Source organism: Silene latifolia, chromosome 8 (assembly GCF_048544455.1).
Source record: "Silene latifolia isolate original U9 population chromosome 8, ASM4854445v1, whole genome shotgun sequence".
Classification (NCBI taxonomy): domain Eukaryota; kingdom Viridiplantae; phylum Streptophyta; class Magnoliopsida; order Caryophyllales; family Caryophyllaceae; genus Silene; species Silene latifolia.
The window spans coordinates 575,586-591,538 of record NC_133533.1 but is presented as its reverse complement, the minus strand read 5'-3'; the positions used below and the strand labels follow the sequence as shown (position 1 = coordinate 591,538).

Below are 15,953 nucleotides of genomic sequence, written 5' to 3'. Positions count from 1 at the left end.
ACACAAAAACATATCTCACCAAAAGGAAGACTATTATTGAATAGAAGATAGATCTTCATACTATTGATTGAAAAATAAAGCAATTTTGGGGCTTACCATCGATTGATAATCGATGAGAGCCCCCCGTATAATTGATGGAGGTTAGGGTTTCTAGAGAGAGTTGTTATTTGACAAAGAAGTAGTGTTGTGCTCTAACTCGTTTCTTTTTTTTCGAGTTCTTTTAAAGTTACACTCGTATTCTATTAAAGTCACACCCGCCCTTTATTAAACTTACACTCGTTTTCGCCTTTTCTTTAGATCTTTGTTTTTAGGGTTATTTCATGGGAATAATCCAACCTATACCCTCTCTTCTCATATTAATCTATCTTAACGTTTAACTGAAAATAATCTCGTCTTTGCCCTCATTTCACTTCTATTAGACCGACCCCATTTTTAACCTGTTAATACAGGTTTCTAAACAGGTGACCTAGGCCCCATTATTCATTTTTTTTTTCTGTTTAATCTTCATTTCTTCAATTATCAATTCTTCTTCTTCATTTTTCCAATTGTCATTTTTTTTTCTCCAACCACCACCACCAGTCACCACCCCACGCAGCCACCACAACACCAACAACCTTTCACCAAACAACCAATAAAAAAACCCTAATTTTCCCAATTTCCCATCCAAAAAAATTAATCTCACATAACCAAATTCCCTAATTTTGTTTCCAATGCAACATTTGCCCAATTTAATTCTTGTCACACTTACCCTAGTACCTCTCTTCAATTCATGTTGTAGGATTTTGTTTCCAATTCAACAAAAAAGACGGCGTTCAAGTTCGCCGGTCATCTATTCGTTGGAGGGGAGGAAGAAGAGGCGGTGGAGTGGTGACGGCGTGGCAGGAAGGGCGGTGGATCTGGGAAGATGAGGGGAGCGAGATTTCCACAACCACCACTCAAATCGAAAAAGGAGAGAGGAAGGAGAGAACGGAGGGAGCAAGGTCGCCGACATCTGTTCGTCGGAGGTGTGTGGCCTGGTGGCGAGGAAGTAGGCGGCAGTGGTGTTTTCGATGGTAGGTATTGTAGTCGGTGGTGGGAGTGCACGGTGGTTGTTGTAGTCAGTGGTGGTGGAGTTGGAGTAGAGTTTTTGGGGGTTAAAGTTTTTTATTTTAGGAATAAAATGAAGGGAATAAAAGGTAAATAAGTAAGGGAAACCGGTTGTCTAGGTAACCCTTCCATTGGTTTAGTATAAGTTAAATGACGTCAAAGATGAGATTATTCTCAGTTAAACACGAGTATAGATTAATATGAGAAGAAGGGGTATAGGATGGATTATTCCCATGAAATAACCCTTGTTTTTATTGTTTTTTTTTTCCAGCGACCTTTTTTTCAGGACGGTGGTGGTGTTTGTTGGTAGTCGGACTAAAGTTACACTAATAAAAGACTAAAGTTACACTCATAAAGCAGTGAAGTTACACTCGTAAAAAAAGTACATAAATTCAACATGTAATAAAGTCACCTAAAATCAATTTTGTATGTTAAAAAATGACCTTAAAATACTAAACTTACACTCGTAAAGTATCAAAGTTACACTTTTTAAAATATTAAAATTATATAAATTCAACATGCAATAAAGTTACATAAAATCAAATTTTTATATACAATATTACCTTAAAATACTGATTTACGAGTGTAACTGTAACACCCATCTGCCAAAGTGTATTACCAAGGCTTACCTTAGTAAACGAACGTGCTACCATATCGGTTACCCGAGGTAAAGTATATCAAATAGACCATCAAAAAACGCGTATTTAAAGTAAAAGTAGTTTAGTGAAATTACATAACCAAAATACCAAAAATCCAAAATAAATAGAATTATACTCCAAGTGACGAAATGTTCAAAACTAAGCAGAAGCTAAAAGACTCGGCGGAAGCTAAAAAGATCATCATCTTGTAAGCGTCCCATCCAAACCCTCATGCAAACTCAACAACAATACCTGCTAGACCTCAGCTCACTATCCCCCAATAGATCAGTACTGTAGGTTTTGAAAACATAAAAGGGCGAGTCAACTGCACAATTAATCATGAGCTACAACAACAACAACAACACACCAATTCAATTCAATTATGTAATAACACAATCTCCAACCTCCAAATACAAATGTCTAAACTGCAGCCTAGATATGCTAGGTCACCCATTAATAAAGGTATATTAGAGAAGATGAATATATGAAGACTTTAGTGAAATATTGAATAATATGAAACTGAATTATATTTCATAAAATTGTGTGATTACAATGTACATCATGCGTATTTATCTTAAGCTTAAGACGAGTCTATAAAACTAATTCGCCATTAATAAAGGTAAATTAGAGAAGATGAATATAGGAAGACTTTAGAGAGATATTGAATAATATTAAACGGAATTATATTTCATAAACTTGTGTGATTACCATGTACATAGTGTGTATTTATAGTAATGAGTAGTTGGTTGAATATAACAACCTTATACCTACCTCTAACTAACTAACCTAGAATCACAGGTAGTTATAGTTAGTTAATGTAACCTAACTAACTAGTTTATATGGTCAAATACTAATCTAGTTGTATGGAGAAGACAAATATTTTGTTATTCCTTACATATTTCACTTTTGTCTAATTTAAAAATAGAGTTTTTTTTTTGTCAAAAACTACCTAATATTTACCTTATTTTCATAAATATAGTACCTAAAGTTTTTAATTTTGCGAGAAACTACCTAATATTTTTTTTATTTTGTCGACAACTACGAAATTGAAATTAATGAGCAAATTCGACATTTTTTTTTCCAAATTAACTAAAATTTCGACAAATAAGTCAAAATGTCAATCGAACTAATCATAATTTTGTCCAAATTAGCCATAATCTCGGCCAAACTAGTCAAAATTGTAGTTATAAAATTGAAATAAATGAGTTAGTAGCTAATCAAAATAGTTGACGGTGGTTAAGTATAGTAAATAATGTATGTTCAAGGCCAAAAATAATGTTTTCGAGTTAGAATTTTGTCTAATTTAATCGGATTTTTCAATTTGGTAGTGTCTGACAAAAGTCAGAAAAATTTAGGTAGTTTATCGCAAAATTAAAAACTCTAAGCAGTATTTATGAAAATAAAGTAAATATTAGGTGGTGTTTGACAAAAACTCTTTAAAATATTTGGCCCGTTATAACCTTAATGCAGATTTATTAGTCTTTGGAGAGACTAGTTGGTCCATTGTCATTATAGCCTTGGTCAACCCATAAACAGTTTGATTACCATAATACCATCCCTTAATAAAAATTATAAATATTTGTTTCTCCAATATTGTCTTCTTCATCGTCTCTCTCCAATGTATTCCCGCCCTCACTTAACCACTTCAACTTAGGATTCTACTCCGTATTATTTCTCCGCCTTTTTTTGCCGTTAATCTGCGATTTATTTTTGGTTTGGTTTGGTTTATATGTATTTTCAGCTAAATTAATGGCGATTCGATCAAATCAGAGGAATATAATAAGGGTGGTTGTCGCCGGGAAATCCAGCTTAATAGAAACCGCCGTGTCGGACCAATTCCCGACCAATGTTTCGCCCGTTTTGCCGCCCAACCTCCTTCCCGCCCACGCTTTAGTCGACCGCCTACCCATTACCATTATTGACACCCCATCTGGGTAATTAATTTATCAATTTTGTTGTTTTTGTTTTAATTTGATATAGAATAGAATAGAATAGAATAGAATAGCATAGCATTGCATTGATATGTGTTATTGTGTAGTCCTGAGCACTCTAATAAAAGAGAACGCGAGTTTCGGCTTGCTGATGTTGTGGTGCTTACTTATGCTCGTGATAATTTCGATACATTTGAGAATTTGAGATCTTATTGGCTCCCTGAGCTTCGTCGTTTGAATTTAAACATACCTGTCATAGTCGCTGGTTGTAAAGCTGATTTGAGGATTGATCTCTCCCAGATTAGTATAGAGCAGTTCATCGAGGCTGTTTCACTGATTCAGAAGGATTTCCCGGAGATTCTCACTTATATAGATTGTTCTGCATACGATGAGATGAATGTAAACCAATTTATCCATAGAGCTTTCGCCGTTTTCCCTGAAATAAACATCTAGCTTGAATAATTTAGGTGTTTGTTGAATCATTTATCATTGTCATCTCGCAGGTCCTAAAGATTTTCAATTATGCCCTCAGACTTGTAGTTTGCCCTATAGCCCCACTGTTCGATGTAAAAACTCAAACTTTGACGCCTCAATGCTTTAAAACGTATATTTCTTCTCTGCGACCTTGACGGGGATGGTGTGTTAAATGATGTAGAACTGAATGAGTTTCAGGTTTCTAAATCTTTTTTTTTCCTCTCTAATTGTGTATTATTGTTATTGTGTTGTTTGAGCTACGTACTTGTAATTAATAGCTGTTGTTACCGTCTTTTTTATTTGCACTTAGTAACCCTAGTGCTTGTGAACAGGTCAACTCCTTTAATGTTCCTCTTAAGCCACCTGACATTTTTGCTTTGAAGAGAGCTGTGCAAGACAAGTTGCCTGAAGGAGTAAATGAGTGTGGTCTTACTTTGAAAGGATTTCTATTCTATCATGAATCTGTAACACAAAAAAGAGGCCTCGATTTCATATGGGCAATCCTACGTAATTTCGGTTATAATGATGATATCAGACTTGTTGAAGATTTTCTCCCACCTTTCAATCAAGCTCCTGACCAGGTATGCCAAAGAGTAAAAATGCTTCTTAGTCCGACACTTCTCCTAGAAGAGCCAAATTAGTTAGACTCAGCAGTCAGCACCACAAAAGTAGAGGAAGAGTGTTTCTAAAGCATTTTGTGCTATATTTCACGTTTAGAAGTGTTTTTATTTATTTTTTTATCTTTGCTTGTTGCTATTAAATGTGTGCAGAGCATGGAGCTGACAAATGTTGCTCTTGACTTCTTGAGAGAAATATTCAGTATGTTCTACAGAAATAATGTAAGTTGCTCGTCTTGTTTAATACGGAGTACTTGGTTTTTTTTTTCTAAGAGTTCTGAAACTTTCTTATTTAATTTTGACTCATTCTGATTTAGAGGATTAGATTGGCCGACTTCTTTATATTTTGTTTTTAATTATCTTGTACCTTTTTCTCTAATTCTTCTATATTCATTTGGTAGAGGTAAAACTGTTGGTCATGGTTTGCAATCATGTGCAAAGTTACTTCGACTTTTCTAATTACCTCGCGTATCCGTGTCGAGTACTTGACACTCGGACATGGGTATGACACTCGGACTCTTTCTTTTAAGCCAAAATATGTAAAATTTTCATAAGAATAGCCGAGTCTTACACTTGGACACACTCTTGTTTCAGATACTTCTAAACGAGTCCGAGCACCATAGATCATGTGCTTCTTTTTCTCATTTTTGCTGTTTTTGTATCGTTTTTGAAATGTCCCAAGTCTGCTGACTTTGCATTTTTTGTCTGTGCTTTCATCAGCTCATCTACTAATTGTTATCATTGTAATTATGTTCTCATAGTATTTTACATATCACATGTGACAGGATGGTGTTATCTGCGCTGGAGATGTGGAGCATTTGTTTTCTACAGCACCAGACTGGTAAAACCTTTTTTTTTTTTTTTTTTTTTCTTTTTTTGCTTGGAAAATTTTGTGTAGGGCGCCCTTAAGATATCTTTTTCATCGTGGTGATCTAGTCCTTGGAGTAAAAACCCATACATGGGTGCTGCCTCAACAAATGTATTGGGCGGTTTAACACAGGATGGATTCCTCTCAGAGGTATGTGTCAACTTCTAAGGCCTATTTTTATTTCCACTATTAAGCTTTCTGTTGATTACTCAACCAGCGGGTTTTGTTGCCCTGCGTGTTGGAGTAGATTGCACGTTAAGGAATCTGCCGTGGTTCTTAGCTGAACTCTTACCTGTCTATTTTAGTTACAGATAATAGAACTATGGAACTATACAAAACTTTTTCTTTTTTCTTTTTTAAAAAAAAAGTTCAGATATTTCATGAGTGGTTATGTATGAATGATGTCCTAGCGCTTGATATCCTTTGTTGCCTGTCGACAGTGGGTCCTTATGACACTTTTGGAGCCAGCTAAAAGTGTTGAATATCTGAAATATATTATGTATGATGGAGACGTTGCTTCTGCCATTCGCTTAACTAGGAAGAGACTTACAGATCGTAAAAAAAGGCAATCTGAGAGAACTGTTTACCAGTGTTTTGTCTTTGGGCCAAAAAACGCCGGTAAAACTGCATTATTGGATGGTTTCTTAGGAAGGTTTGTCATATTGCCTACCTTTTAATGCATCTTCCTTATAATATATGTCAAATTTTAGTTACTGTATGTGATCACAATTTTCATTCTTATATGCAGGCCTTTCTCTGATACTTCCATTCCAAATACTGAAGAGAGATATGCTGTGAATGTTGTAAATGGGACTGCGGTAAGTGCTATCATATGTTGTGATTTTGGAAATCAATGTCACGAACTTGCTTTGTACTTTTTGTCACAAAATCATGCAATTATTGGGAAACAAGCGATTTGTTATGTGTAGTGCACTGGGTTTAACGGAGTACTTATTTTCTTTTCCTCATGGCATTGTGATGTTTAAGCTCTGAATCTCTTTTGGCATGACTGGAACTGTTCTTCGGAAGTCATATCTAGATATTTTAGCGGACATTTAAATGGAATATCTGAAATATATTATGTATGATGTGTATGCTATGTTGGAAATTAGAAGCGAGGTTAATTCTTTAAATGAGAGTCAATAAGGAGATATTTAACCATCAAGTCCTCGTCACCTCGTGTTTGTTGTTGAATGCTCCTTTTTTTGGCCTTTTTATTCGTCTTGCTAGGAATTGTTTTGTTAGAATGGTCGGTGTTTCTTACAAGTTACATCAAAACTGTCCACTTCTTTTGCATTGATGATGTTTCCAGAATGAAGTTAAAAAAGGAAGTATCAATGGTTATGGAGTTGCTGCTTTAGAAAATTTGGCAGTGCTTATTTCGGAATAAATTTGAAAAGTTTTGTTTTTTGGATGATCAATGGGATAGCTTTGCCGCAGTAGTCTTCACCTTTTTTTTGTTTGGAATATATTGTCGTCGTCTTTCTGATTAGGGGTGGTCAATGGGAAAGCTTTGCCGCAGTAGTCTTCAACTCAATCCATTCCAGTCTGGTCTCAGAGTTTTTTTTTTTTTTTTTTTTTTTTTAGCGGACCGCGGGTTAATACTGTCCGATCCAGTTCGGACCGGTGTAGTGGTGAACCACCCTATTTGTGATACGCGAGGGATCATAAAAATACCATTTGCTTGATTGAGTACTATGCTGAGATAATAGTGAACTAGAATAGTATATATAATGTTTTACATTTTAGTGTACTATTTATAGATTTTTGCTTTTTACGACGTATATTACATAAAGATATTAAATTACCAATTCATTATTTTTCACGTATTCTATTCTTTAAATTTGATTAAGAAAATATTCGAAAGTCAAAATTAACAAAGAGATTCAAGTATCTCATGAATATATTTTTTACACGAAACAAATGATATAATTTTATAATTTTTCGCTAATAGCATAATTTTTACTTTTTGGTTACAAATATTTATCGTAAAAAGCGAATGTATTTTTTATCCTAAAAAACGTAAAGGCTAATCTTTTGCACGACAAATCTCCGCATATTATGATCTTGAGGATTTTATTAATATTTCAATTTAAGAGAATGGGAATAGAATAGACTACAACTAAGCCCAATTCTAGGTGAAGTACTTACGAGGGGGGAGGGGGGGAGTTTGAGCTTTTACCAATGTTTTAGTAGATAAGGGATTTTTTTATCCCTGAACTATAGTATTACAGACATGACCATTGGTTTTGAGCTTCTTTTCTAGTATGCTAGGGAAAGTAAACTCTCCACTAAGGCCATTGACATTACATTACATTAATTTTGTCTCAGTACTCAAGATAAGGTAGAATGTTCCGGAGGAATTACATAAAATTTGTTAGGTTTAGGGGTTGAAACATTCTAATTAAATCAATCGTATTCTTGATTTTTCGTCTCTCAGAAGCATAAAATTGTCTTCCTTTAAAGTGTAGTACTTACTACTCTACCAGTGGGTGCAGTGACAGAATGTTTGAAATGTCTAGCAGATGAATATTGCAACATACTGTATCATATCTCTATTTTGTCGTATTTTATCTCATGGGCAGGAAGTTTTATGATGATTTTAATTTTTAACACAGTTTAAGTGAGAAAAAAAGAGGAGATTTTGATTTACCTTGCTGTGTTATGCTTATATAATAAAAATGGGTTTTACCTTGCAGGGAAGCCAGAAATTCCTTGTTTTGCGAGAGATTCCCGAAGCTAAGGTCAAGAATCTGCTTTCTGATAAAGAATCTTTAGCTGCGTGTGATGTGGCGTTGTTTGTGTATGACAGGTGAGTAAACGTAATTGCAAATTTTCTCAATTTCTTTGGCAAATTTACTCTGTTGTGTGCCTTTGAATTAAACTCTATCCAGACATAAAGAGCTTTATAAGTTTCAAATTTCAATGTCTAGCACTGATGAATCATCGTTCCAAAAGACGGCTAAATTGCTCGCGGAGGTTGCTAGGCATGGGGAAGATACTGGTTATGAAGTGCCTTCCCTGATCGTGTCTGCTAAAGATGACCTAAACTCCCATACTAAATCAATCAAGGATTCTACAAGGGTAAATTTTATTCTTCGATTCTGTATATACTTCCGTCTGATTGGTTACTGTTCCTTTTGTATGTAATGCGTTTTCAGCACAGTTTGAAAATGGATCTCGATAAGAACTGCCGCTGGGGTGTCGGATATATTGCTTCCATATGACTCAGTTGGTCAATGAATGTTACTTGTGGCCTTCTTACAGTATGAAAGAGAGAGTTAAAAAAAACGTTTTAAAAGTAAGAATATGAAAATAGTCGTTCTGATAATGCAAACATGAGAAATGTACATTGTATCACTACGCTCATTTGAAGAATTTTATGTTTAAAGTTAGTCAGTTCGGGTTAAACTCTTCCCTTTTTTTCGGCTGACCAAGAATAAATTCTCTATTTATATCTTTTTTTCTCTCTGTTTTTTTTTTTGCTAGTCATGTATCTTTCTTAGCATTTTTTCAGACATCATCTTTGCACAGCCACCAGTGCAATACTTTCAGACCACTTGTTTGAGGTGTGGTACTTGAATGCATATGACGAACATGACTTGGCTGACCAACACCGACTTCTCAATGGTTATGAATGATCTTTGTTTACAGCTCAGCCAGGACATGGGTATTGATGCTCCAGTTCCCGTCAGTGCCAAACGAGGGGACTTGAGCGACATTTTCCAAAGGATCGTTACCACAGCGGAACACCCTCATCTCAATATTCCTGAGACTGAAGCTGGTAGAAGCAGGAAACAATACCTTCGCCTTGTTAATCCTTCTTTTATGGCTGACTCAGGTAACTTATTTATGGCCATCTATTTTAAGTTCACTGTTAATGTGCTTCGAGTTATTTTTGAACTTCATTTCTTTGTTTCTGTGGGTTGAACTAAGAATTTGGCATGAGAAAGTCACAAGTTATTGTATGAGGCTGTTTTGACCACATCACTCAAAACTTAAGGTTATTGTTAGTACAAACGAGTAACCAGTAACCATGTTTGTAATGTGAGTTACAAATTTATTCTTTACAATTCACTTTTGTTTACAAAAACATTTTATACCATTACTTAAGTGTCCATTTATAAGTTTAAGTAATGATCTATATTATGGACGTTTTGTGCCGTAATCAGTGGCGTTTTCAATGGGGGTTCATGGGGTTCAATTGAACCCCATTGAAACGTAAGAGGTATATTTTGCAGATAAAAAATTCCAGTAATGGTAAGTGTTGCAGTGGTTAATATTTAGATGTTACAACTGGTTGGGAGTTCGACTACCCTTGGCTACATTTTACTTCTTTTTGAGTGATTATTCTATTTTAATTAATAATTGCCATATTATTTTTATTTTAATCTCCGTATTTATTTTTATTTTTATTTTCGTGTGAAATACGTCAAAACTCGAACCACCACTAGTAGAGTCCTAGAAACTCCCCTGGCTATAATGTGGTTGCTTGTTGAATATTTTTTTTTCCATGCAGTGGGTGCTGCTGGTTGTCATTACCGGACTGGCTGCTTATCGTGTCTATTTTATGTTTTTCTCGGTCACGAGTAGTTTGGAATATTTGAAGGAGAACAAAAAGTAATGTCGGTGGATTTCAGATAAAATAAGTTATAATTCGGTAAGAACATATGTAAATATTGTTACGCTTTTTATTATGTATAGTGATATTTATCCCTGAAATAATGGTAATAATAATAATTTTAGTTGAAATATTGGTACAACTTAGCCAAAATTTGGATTTTATAATGTCATAAAAATAAATATTATTCCAACATCTCTCCAAGGAGTTGGAACGTAGGATCGTAATTCACAAGGATTGAATAAACGTCCCAACTATTTTTGCTCACACCGTGAAACGGCCACTTTATATAAAAAGATAACTCATCATATCATATCATATATCATCATATATTATATTAAAGCAACAACCATCAACCTATTTGATCGCCACGTGTCAACACCTATTCATATGCCACGTGTAATTTGCTGGATTTCTAAAAAATAAAATAAAAATAGAGGCAATCACGTAAAATATTTTTAGGTTGATTTTGGACATCTTAGGAAATATTTATTAATGTCTTTTATTAAATCCACCGTAAGATTATGATTAGCATAAATAAGAAAATACAAATTATACAATTTTATTAATTAATTGTCATCCAAAATTTAACTAGAAGATTCCTTACACATTTATGTCAATATATGCGTACATTTATACACTATAACGTTTTTAAGATATATTGATGATTGATTGCCTATTATAAAAAGTTCACATTTATTCCATATATTTAATAAAAATGTCAACTTTTTAAACATGCTTCAAAGATATTTCGGATGTGAAAGTAGAAAAAAGGAAATATTTTGTCATGTGTTAAATGCAATTTTGAATATAATTATGTCAATTTAAGTAATTCGAATCTCATATAAGAAATATGGAAACATTTGCTCTAACCGTTATTATAGTAACATACTCCGTACATGATAATTTTACATTTTATACTGTGCGATAAATTTTAAACTATACAATAAAATTGGTAAATTTCTAAAAATTGGAATTAGTTAAGAGCTTGCTTTACTATAATAACGGTTTGATAGTATAATATCTACTTGATAGTATAATATCTACTACTCACAATATTGTATGGAGTACTCAATAAAATAAGCCAATATTTACTCTTTATTTGATAGTATAATATCTACTTCAATATTATGTTTGTAAGAAAATAATTTAATAATGATTTGATATATATTGATAGTGTATAGCAAGTGAATCGACAATTAGTTTGTGTTATAAGTTAATGAATAAACAAGATTGAGAATTTAGGAGAAAATCTTACTATTTGGTTTACCTAAGATTATAAGATATACTATAGCTGTTGGACTATAGTAAGATCACTAAGATGTCGATTGCCAATACTGGATAAAAGACAACTTCAATTGAAATATTCAATGATAAACCAACCAAGAACAAAGGCAAAGGCAAATAGTTCTTTTTAATTAGCTAGAAATTTGTACGTTCTTTTCATTTAAAGGATTTAGCTAGGCCGAGAATAAAGCAAAGTAGATTCATATAAGTTTTGATCGTGTAATTTGCAATGAATTTAATTTTGAATTTAGATCCTTACTCACATGCGTATTAGAACTAAAACATTGATATGCTAACGGGGTAGAAAAATAACATATGTCGCATAAATTAAAAAGTTGAGGAAGTAGAGTACTACGAATAAAATTAAGCAACATAAAGTTATCAAAAATGTATGGATAAACAAATTAAAATTTTATAATATTTACTTATTTAATACTCCCTCATATTCTAGATAAACCTCCATATTCATGGGGGCACTAGAATTAAGGAGATGGATTAAAATAAGGTAAAGTATTGTAGTGGAGTTTGGTAATTTGAGAAAGGAAAGCTATTGTGGGGTATTATTGTGGGTGGAGTGATTAAAATAAGTATTGTTGTGGGGTAAGTTGATTAAAATAAGTATTGTTGTGGAGTGAGGTGGGTATTGTTGTGGGGTAAGGTGATTAAAATAAGTATAAAACTTTACTAAATGAGGAAATAGGGAAGGTATTGTGAATAAATGAAAAAGGAAAGAGGGAAGTTTATGTAGAATAAGAGGGAGTAAAAAAAGGGTTTTTCTATGTGATACCCTTGTTTTTTTTTTTTCGAATTGTACGTGGTACCCTTACATTTTTAAAAACATCAGTGGTACCCCTAAATTTAGTTAAATGTTCTCAAAATACCCAAACTAAAAAATCCCGTTTTTAAACAGTTAAATTTTACAAAGAAAATATGTTTACGATTGAGTAAACAATGTTTATATATGTTAATGATATGACAAATTATTGTCGAAAAATCAATAAAAAATGTGAAAACTAAACATTTAAAAGGAGCGGAATAGAGGAATTTGGGTATTTTAAGATGTTTTCATTAAGTTTAGGGGTACCACTGATATTTTTAAAAAACAAGGGGTACCACGTAAAATTTGAAGAAATACAAGGGTATCATGTAGAAAAACCCTAAAAAAAATACATAAGTCTTTACTTTTAATAATTATTTCTGTTACTACCCGTGCAGTGCACGGGTTCAAAAACTAGTTTATCAATAATAAATGAAGGGTGTTGATTTTCGCAGTTCACAGTTTAGTCATTATAGTACGACTTTGACCATATTGTCCCTCACTTTTTTCACACAATGCACTCTATAGTGTGTACTACACATAGAAGAGGAAAAAAGGGCAAATACCAACCTCCCAACTTCCTATGCCACCACCTCCCCCTCCTCGCCCATTAACTGCCTCACTGGCGACCACCGTTGTCGTCGCCTGCGCCAATGGCGGCGTATACCAGCCCACCAACCTTCCTTATAGCACCAAAACACCATAGCAAGTCCTACCAATCCCGTCCCCTAGCCGGACCCTGTCCTCCCCCCTCCGCTCTCGCCAACGATGCCCGGGCCTTCGACATGCAGCCATCGTCCTTCCATCCCTAATTATGAAAATCCCTAAATCAATTTTGTCCCTTTTTCTTTTCGACATAAGAATTAAGTAAATGAATTTGGACCACAGAAAACTCTCAACATCCATATGCATTGAATTTGAATCACCCAAAAGGCCAAAAGTTTCCAAAAAAGGAAAGAGGGAACAAAAAGGTGACTTAAATGGAAAATGAAATACGAAACAAATGAGTGACTTGGAAGGACTACATTTTTGTAATGTTATTTAGTAAGTTGTTACGTAAATAAAAATCAGTTAATGTATTATATAACTGGTTGTATATAACCTATTTAATGTAGATGAACTTTGTTATAAAGTTATTGAGCTATACTAACAAAATTATCGAGCTATGATACAAAGTTGTTGAGCTTAACAGAATAATTATTAAGCTCAAAAACTTTGTAAAATAGCTCAAAAACTTGTAAAATAGCTCAACATCCTTTGTGTAAGAGTTCAACAACTTTGAAACGGTTGTATAATGTTACTATACAACTAGTTGTAGGATAATATTTGTGAATAAAAATTGGAAAATCTTTTTTTAGTGGGCCGGTCTATGGACATTTCTCTTATTCTACCCGCCCATTAATTTTAGCGGCCATTTTTATTGTCCACTACCCGTTTTAAAATATATTTTTTTGACCAATTTCGCTTAAATAGTAGGCCAAGCGGGCCGGCACACACTTGATCAGCTCTAGCAGGTTTTGGGTGGGCCGGGTTGGCGGGCCTTTATTTATTTTTGGCTTTGCGAGCTAGGCTTGAAATATGGAATCCGTACCCGGCCTGTGCATGGGGCGGGCTTGGCGGGTGAAGAGGCGGCTACACGGGCCGAGCCAATGTGACTCGTGACTCTGTGAGGCGGGTTTAACTATACTTTGGTTAAATTACATGGTTAATGGATTAATTGGGCGTTAGTTTACTTTTCATAATAGTAGAGAGACGGTTAGGGGTGTCTACTGGTCGAGAATTGGACTGGATGAACTCCCAGGCGGGATAATCACTTAATCCAAGATCGAAAACGGGAGATTAGGAGAGCACCCGGATCAGATCGGACCTTCGGATTTGAACCGGACCAACTCTTCTTTAAATGGCAATTTGAGTTTTTTTAAAGTGTGGACCGGACTGGAGTCACAATATTTTTCGGGATCCGAAGACCGGACCGGCATGCATCTGCTTTGGACCTGACTAGACCGTCCGGCCCGGTTTACCTGTCTGGAGTCTGGACCACTTTTTAAACACCCCTAGTCCCTAGAATATGAACATAAGCAATAGTGAACTTACATGCAAACAGCTGTGAATCAGTTAACTATTCACTGCTTTATACAGCAGCCCATGGACTATGGTTGCCCATATATTCGGAAGGGTTGGGCTTAACTATTCACTAGCTTTTTCTTCGGAAGCAGGCCCAAATTTGGGTCACACTTATGAGTTATGAGTCATAAGTCAGTTTATGGACAACTTTATTCAATAGCCTAGGCACAAAAGATTAGAGGTGACAATCGGGTGGGTCGAGTCGGATTTGAGTCGAGTTATTTCAGGTTCGGGTTATTGTGATGTCGGATTGATTCGAGTCGTGAACATTATTGGGTCGGATCGGGTTTGGTCGGATTATTTCGGGTTATGACTTACCTCGGGTATCGGGTCGGAATGTGCAACACTTGGTCGGCTGACGGTTGTTATAGATCGGGTCAGTTCGGCTAAAAATCATGTAGCGGTTCATATCGAGTCAAAAAAGTCAAAGTCAATGATAATAATTCTTATCGGGTTATAACGGGTAGACCTGACAAAATTGACCCATACTCGAACCCGACCCGACACCCGAACTAACCCGACCCGAAGTGAACTGACCCGAAATTGACCTAACCCGATTGACCTCTTTGCCCGTTCAACTTGTCTATTTTTAGGTCATTCTTTAATATTATACGAAAGTATACACAGATAGTTACTAAAAAATATATACTCTATATTGTATTCAAATTTTAAATTTAAGACCAATTACCATTGGTGATTGATTATGAATTTATGAACTAAGCATCTCACTTATATAATATTGAATGAGAATGTATGGGAAATATATTTTGACTCGATTGTGAAATCACCGAATTCACCTAAATTCGAATTAAACTAACTATAGTTAAACGAACTCGAATTGACCGAACCCGAAATGTAGCTTATAAGTAAATTTTTAAGCTAAGCCTAATCATCTTAAATTAATTAAGTTTATTATCTTAATTAATTTAAGTAATGTTTAAGTTTAAGTTAACACCAAGTTAAATTATGTTTAGCTAAGTTAAATGCAAATTTAAATTTACTTAAATTAAGCTAAGTTTAATTTAGCTCAATTAAGCTCAGTCTAATTTTGGCTCAATCAAGTTCAATACTATTCAGTCCAACTACATTTAATTCAATTTAACTCAATTTAGTTCGGTACAACTATAATCAATTCAATTTAGCTCGATATAGCTCAATTAAGTTTAGTTTTGTTACAATCAGTTCAATTTAATTCGATTTAGCTCAACTAAGTTCAACTTAGTTTAACTTAGCTCAATCAAACTCAATTCAATTCAGTGCAACTATATTTAGTTCAATTTAGCTCAATGAAGTTCAGTTCAGCTACAATCAGTTCAATTTGGCTCGATTAAGTTCGGTTCAGCTACAATCAGTTCAATTTAACTCGATTTAACTCAATTAAGTTCAGCTCAGTTTAATTTAACTTAATCAAGTTCAATTCCATTTAGTTTAACTACATTTAGTTCAGTTTAGCTCAATTAAGTTTAGTTTAGTTACAATCAGTTCAATTT

General features: G+C 34.4%; 1 pseudogene; it reads left to right on the top strand.

Annotated features, from left to right (window-relative positions):
• Positions 1-3,239: 3,239 nt before the first annotated feature.
• On the top strand, positions 3,240-10,365 carry LOC141595915 (mitochondrial Rho GTPase 1-like; annotated as a pseudogene).
• Positions 10,366-15,953: the final 5,588 nt, after the last annotated feature.